This window comes from Mirounga angustirostris, unplaced genomic scaffold, assembly GCF_029215605.1.
Source record: "Mirounga angustirostris isolate CCGP_5_RB_7025 unplaced genomic scaffold, mMirAng1.0.hap1 SCAF_2, whole genome shotgun sequence".
Lineage (NCBI taxonomy): Eukaryota > Metazoa > Chordata > Mammalia > Carnivora > Phocidae > Mirounga > Mirounga angustirostris.
In genome coordinates this window covers 76,198,277-76,205,734 of record NW_026991710.1, presented here as the reverse complement: position 1 = coordinate 76,205,734, position 7,458 = coordinate 76,198,277, and positions in this window count along the sequence as shown.

The following is a 7,458-nucleotide window of genomic DNA, read 5'->3' as shown; positions in this document are numbered from 1 at the left end:
TAATAAACTAAATATTAATTTGTGATTAGCTGTGATTGGACAATCACAGGATTTGGGGGGGGAGGGGGAGGGGAAAGGATATGAATAAAAGGAGGAAAATACAGATGTAAAATTAACCGGGCAAGGTGTTTTGTGCGAGCGGAAAAAACATTCATTTTAATCTGATCTTGGTCAAAGGGCCATTGTTTTCTTTCTAAAATTTAACTGCCCATTTAAAACAAGATCTTGTTGAGTCAAGATCCATTAACTGGTTATGTTCAGATATGTGAGGCGAACGTGATAACCACTACACTAGGGAAACCGGCCGGTTATGTTCAGATATGTACTGGATTTAAATATCTTCAAGGTGTCAGTGAAGACAGGTCATATTAAGACTGGTAACAGTATAAGATTAAAGAATGAGTATTTACTTGTGAAAATAAAATATTTTAACATCTCTTCAAGAATTCCATAGGTCTTTCTAGCATACAAAACTGCTATGCCTGTTTAAAAAGATAAAGTCCCGGGGCGCCTGGGTGGCTCAGTTGGTTAAGCGACTGCCTTCGGCTCAGGTCATGACCCTGGGGTCCTGGGAATCGAGCCCCACGTCGGGCTCCCTGCTCTGCAGGGAGTCTGCTTCTCCCTCTGCTTCTCCCTCTGCTGCTCTCGTGCTCTCCCTCACTTTCTTTCCCTCTCAAATAAATAAATAAAATCTTAAAAATAAATAAATAAATAAAGATAAAGTCCTGCACACCAAAGTCCCCTATTCAACAGGAAATAACAGCAATGCTTCTTGTCAGTTTCATCTACTCCAGCGTGTTTCACACACTGAACGTATTAGCCTCACCAGTGCCGAGATTCGCAACCGCGGCAGCTTCTTGGTATGACCGCGATTGCTTTTAAAGTGCTATTCTTCAGAGATTCTAATTTAACTGGTGGAAGTGGGGCAGGCTTACATATTTCTTAGGTTAAGGTCTCCCCAGATGATTTCAATGGATCCGAGAACACTATGTGAGTAAATTGTGAAGCAAATTACTGGGTCATAGGCAGCATTTTAAAAATGAAATACAGTATGTTTGCAGGAAAGGTAATCTTAATTTGTCAAACTTTTGTGCTGGCTATGTTGGTGTCAGTGTGTGGATATGAGTATTTACTTGGTTGCTATATAAAATATGTTTTTGACTGGAACACGCTTATCACTGGAACCAGTCTTCTATTCACAGACTGAATGAATGAAGTTTCTATAAACTTATTTTTCTATTCATAAGGACCTTCCTATGAAACTAAAGTGACTTTTAGTGTATAGAGGTTAGGAACACAGATTCTGAAGCTAAACGAACTGAGTTTGAATCCCGTATCTGCTCCTGACCTTATGACTGTGGGCAAATTCCTCAATCTCTCTGACCTCAAATTCTTCAACCGGAGAGCAGAGAAAATAACAGATGCTACCTGATAGGATTGTTGTGAGGATAAAACAAGTTCGTATATATCACAACAGTCCAGTATAGTTGGTAATATGTAAATATAAATACATTTTTATTAAGTAAATAAAATTAAAATAATTCATTTGGACCTTCATTGAAAGAAACAGCTAAACTTTATTCTGGGTCACAGTACATTTCAGTATCAAAAAGACATACATAGTCAAAGCAAGGGAATTATAATGAATAATCTGCTGGAGAAAGAGGTGCAAAAGTCAAACCTAATTTCCTATTAAACTGGCTGGGAGAAGAGGTCCTAGAAATGGACTGAGTGTGTTCTCAGTTGATGTCTATGTAAAAAACTTTTAAATTCACTTGTATCTTTACATGGAACACCTTAATATTTAATAATGAAATGATTTATGTCCCTATCTCAGTCAAAATTTGATAGGATCCACTGCCTTTTGAATGTTGCGTGAACATCTTATAATCTTTTAATGCACCTATTCTCCTAACCAAATGAAGTTTCCCTGGAAGATATTTTCTTTAGCACTTTTGATGTTTCAATTTAAGCACAGGAGTAGGAGCGGTGAAAAAAATGTCCGTTTCTGTAGTCACTTGGGTAGATGGCAATTTTGGATTAGGGAGATTATAGGCTCCATGATAAATATTTCAGGCTGCCGAGTACAATGAAAAGTAATTAAAGCAGCTATGACAACAGGTGCTGTATGGGGGAAATGGTGCCTTTTATCATGAGGTTGTGGGTGCATGTGCTAAATGTGCTCATCATTTTCTCTTTTCTATTATTCACTGAATACCCTGGGGAGATTATTCTATTGCCAGCATTTATAGGATATAATGAAACCACATTAAATATGTATCTGATTGCTACCAACTGTGTGGAAAGCGTATGCTAACTATGGCTATGTACAGTGAGTTGGAGTCAGGGACCAGTGAAGTTCAACTTCACTGCGACTTCTTTGTGCTTGACCCACGGGCCTTCACTGTTTCACTGACCTTTAAGTCAAGCATCAGATATCTTTTTGTTTGTTTGTTTGCTAAATGAAAACTCGAAGAGGGTTGTAATAAGATATATACTTCTTTTAGACCTAAGTGTTTCCATAAAGGGAACTCCTTAACATATGGCATGTGAACAGCCGCGATGGAAAAATGATTTTAATCTTATCAGTTTTAATTACATATTTCTTTGGAATATTAAGCACCATATTTCACCACACATCTCTATTTTAACACCCATCAAACTTGTAGTCTTCTGAATGGCTAAGATTAACAAATCAGGAAACGACAGATGTTGGCGAGGATGTGGGGGAAGGGGAACCCTCCTACACTGTTCGTGGGAATGTAAGCTGGTGCAGCCACTCTGGAAAACAGTATGGAGGTTCCTCAAAAAGTTGAAAATAGGGGCGCCTGGGTGGCTCAGTTGGTTAGGTGACTGCCTTCGGCTCAGGTCATGATCCTGGAGTCCCGGGATCGAGTCCCACATCGGGCTCCCTGCTCAGCAGGGAGTCTGCTTCTCCCTCTGACCCTCCTCCCTCTCATGCTCTCTGTCTCTCATTGTATCTCTCGCAAATAAATAAAATCTTAAGAAAAAAAAAATTTTTTAAAAAGTTGAAAATAGAGCTACCCTACGACCCAGCAATTGCACTACTGAGTATTGACCCCAAAGATACAAATGTAGTGATCCAAAGGGGTATGTGCACCCCAATATTTATAGCAGCAATGTCCACAATAGCCAAACTATGGAAAGAGCCAAGATGTCCATCAACAGATGAATGGATAAAGAAGATGTGGTGTATATATATATATGTGTGTGTATATATATATATATATAAAATGGAATATGATGCAGCCATCAAAAAACCCCAAAATCTTGCCATTTGCAATGACGTGGATGGAACTAGAGGGTATTATGCTAAAAACTTTCTTTTCTTTAAGGTTAACACAGATAAAGTTTCTAATCTCATACTTTCCACTTATATAGAAGACGATTATAATTGGATGGTAATCAAACTGCTGCTTTAAATGTAGAATTAACTTATGTGTGTATTATCCCTTTTTTATTATAATGTTTCCTTTATACAAGGATGCACATTCTTCCAAGGTTAAAAAGGTTCCAAAGTCACTTCTATGTATTTGTAGATCAGGACTTGTTTATAGATGACAACTTTATCGTGTATAGTTAGGTTTACTGACCTTGGAAGAAAAAAGCGAATCTGATAATGTGTAGTAATCTTTAATTATTTTACTACAAATCTAATGCAATAAATTTGAAGACTAAATGTCTTATATTTGCATACACTATTGACTATTGATTATATTCTTACAATGTTTCAAATAAATTTCCTATCAAAATACCTGAGAACTTTGGACATGTCATATAAAATCTGATGAGAAACCGTATCTTCTATACATTGTGGCTTTGTGAATATAGGAAGATAAGAAATATCTCTAAAATTTTATTAAAAAGTCTGAATCTATTCTGAGTTTGAAATCATTTATTTAAAGAAATGTTTACGGTTGAGTGCTTACTCATGCGTGGCCCTGGGTCAAGCATTTAAGACAACCAGGCTGAGTAAGGGCACTGTTGTAGATCCAAACACTTAGGAACACGTGCTTTCCTTTCCGAGTGAGAGCTGAGGGCCTATCTTCCTAACACTCTCTAGTGTTTAGAATTACTGATCTGAAAGGCAAAGATTCTCTATGGATGTAGCTCTGTTTCCCAGAGAATTCCCTGGCATGTGTTTTAGAGTCAATGAGTCTCACAGTTAAGCAGGAATGGAATCACTGAGAAAAAAGGAAATTTTTATTTGAAATTGACCTAGAACTTCCTGATGCTTATAGGCATCATAGAAGAATTCTGCCATCTTTATAATCAAAAGCACTCCTGCCTTCTGGTTCATGAGAGGTTATCCTCATTCACTGACTTGAAATGTTTTTATTCATTTACTCATGTACTGAGTAATGTGCTGGGCCGTGGGGTTACAAGAGAACGAGAGAGAGACACCATTTCCGCCTGTGGAGCTTATGCACTTCTTGTTGGGAAGACAGATATGAGAGCAGCAAATGCAAGACACAGCAACTACTGTGGGAACAGAGCGGCAGGGTGCCTCGCACAGCCTTGAGAGGGGTGGTGGGGAGAACCCAGCAAAGGCTATCTTGATGAATTAATAGCTGAACAAAGACCCGTAAGAACAAGTTAGGAAATTATGGGGGCTGGGGAGAATGGAGGAAAGTGTCCTATGCTAACAGAAGAGCAAATGGTCTCTGGGAAGGACTGAAGGTGAGGAACTCATGAATTGAGAAAAAGATCTGTTTGCCTGGACCTCAGGGAGTGAGGCTGGAGGCAGAATTAGGGATTTGTAATTTGTGTTAAGAGTTAGAACTTTGGGGACGCCTGGGTGGCTCAGTCGGTTAAGTGTCTGCTTTCAGCTCAGGTCATGATCCTGGGATCCTGGGATCGAACCCCGCATGGGGCTCCCTGCTCGGCAGGAAGCCTGCTTCTCCCTCTGTCTGCAGCTCCTCTTGCTTGTGCTCTCTCTCTCTCTCCCTCTGACAAATAAATGAATAAAATCTTAAAAAAATATTTTAAAAAAGTTAGAACTTCATACTAAGGGCAATGCAGAGCCATCTAAATGTATTGAGCAGTGCAAAGACTTTAAAACAATCACAATAATAATAAAAAAAGGGAAAAAGAGAGGCGGTAGAGAGACACCAGTAGGAGAATGTGGCAATAATCTAGATGAGAGATTTTTGAAGAGGGAACTGTAGTGTAGCAGCAGTGGGCATCAAATGAAAGTTAAGTGAACTGTTCCAGAGTTAGTGCAGGAAGAATTTTATGCTGCTCATGTGATGAACGAGGGAGAGGGAAGAATGAAGGAGAACTTCCAGTTTTCCAAGTAACTGCATGGATAGCCATGTCATTCCCTGATATAAGAGGTACACAGGAGAGAAAAGGGGTTTTATGAAGTTGGTTTGGAAATACTGAGCTTGAAGTGCTTCTGGAATATACTAGAAATAGTTGGACTGGAGTGATCAGTGGTCAGTGAAGCAATGAGAGTGGGCGCATGAGCTTACTTAGAAAGAGTGTGCATAGGGAGGGAGGAAGAAAAAAGCCTGAACTATAACAAAATGAAAAGCATATATAAATGCAGAGGAGCCTGAAATTGAGTTTTGGAATAGAGAACCAGAAAGCGATCTATCCAGGTTCAGGAAAATGGAAGTTGGCAGCAGAGTTTCAAAAGGAGGAGGTGACAGTAGGCATCCAGTGGTGCTGAGGGGCCAAATAAGGTCAGTTTGAGTATTTACACTTGTTCATTTGATTAAGACATAGAATATTTTGTTGATTTGCCAAGCACGTATATAACTTCTGTATTTTTGTGTTAGGTGCAGCAACTTTTTCGCTGTTCCAGTGCCGTGATGTTCTAAGTACTGTGCTAGGCATTTTAGGTTATATTAGTTTATATGATTTTCACAATATCCCCATGATCTGGTAATATTATATCAATTTTACACACAAGGAAGTCAAGCTTATGAAACTCGTTTTGAGCCACAGATACTTATTCTTGGATGCAGGTTTGCTTTTTCGCTCTATACCACACTGCCTTGTGGGAGTTCTGACCCAATACCTGAGGATGTGCTGTCAAGTCATATCCATTTCAAGGTGATCCCTAATCTCTTTTGAGTCAGGTTTGTGCCAGCACCTGGTTCCCACCTTATAACCCAAGTTTGACTTCAGTGTTATCGTTCTCTGTCCAAGTTTTGTCTTGGAAATCTGCCTAGAGCAGGGTTTCTAAACAGCACCGCTATTAAAATTTTGAGCCAGATAATTATCTCTGGTGGGGGGCTATCCAGTGCACTGTGGGAAGTTAAGCAGCATCCCTGGCTTCTACACACTAGATGCCAATTGCATGCCCCACCCCCAAACGGTGACAATAAAAAAATGTCTCCATACATTGCCAAATGTCCCTGGGGGCAAAATGGCTCCCAGTTAAGAACCACTAGCCTAGAGCCACAATCCATTTAAGCCTGATGCTCTGCTGGGGCGCCTGGGTGGCTCAGTCGGTTAAGCGGCTGACTCTTGATTTTGGCTCAGGTCATGATCTCAGGATCCTGGAGTCGAGCCCTGTGTTGGGCTCTCTGCTCAGCAGGGAGTCTGCTTCTCCCTCTCATTCTCCCTCTGTGCTCTCCCTCTCTCTCTGTCAAATAAATAAATAAAATCTTAAAAAAAAAAAAAGGACTGATGCTCTGCCTCACACTTACCAGCCTTTTCTCTTTTCCACGCCACTAAAGAAACTGGAATCCAGTTCCTGACCACTGGGCAAGTTGTTATGATGCCCCTATCCAATCACCCCTGGCTCCTGATTTAGATTCTAAGTAGCCTTCTCCCGAATATACTGCCACTGGGTCCCCTCTGCCTGTGGAGAAAAATGTGTTACACCACCTGAAACCTCCTGCCTGGTGGCCTCTGCCACATGTGTCGACCCCAGCCTGTTGCTCAACTGCATTTCTTTTTCATTCCTACAGCTGAGTGACTGCCTCTGTAAAATCAAGTGTAAGGTCTAAATACCCTCTTTCTGTTTCTTCTGCTTTAGTTGACTAGGTAGTTGCTGTCCATATTCTAAGACATGAGCCTTGGAACACTAATAATGACCCAGAAACATGTTTCAGGGGGAGGGGATAGCAACTCTCCAGGCAATTTCCAAAGCATCTCTACTTTCCTTTAAAAACAATCACACTAAGAGGCTCCTGGGAAGATGGCAGAACAGGAGGACCCTGGGCTCACTTCTTGCTGCATGGCACCCACATTGGCATAAATAACCCAGGAAGCAGCAGAACAGACTCTCCACAGCCCGGCATAGACAAGAGGCCACAGTGAAGCAGATCCACCCCCTCCAATTGCTCTTGGCAAGATCCCATCAAAGCGGTGCCACAAGCCTGGCAGTGTGCGCATAGCCCAGACAAGGGCCAGCACCACTCCAAAGTGAGTCCTGTCCCAGGGAGAGGGGAAGATAACCACACACCAGTCTGACTGTGACCC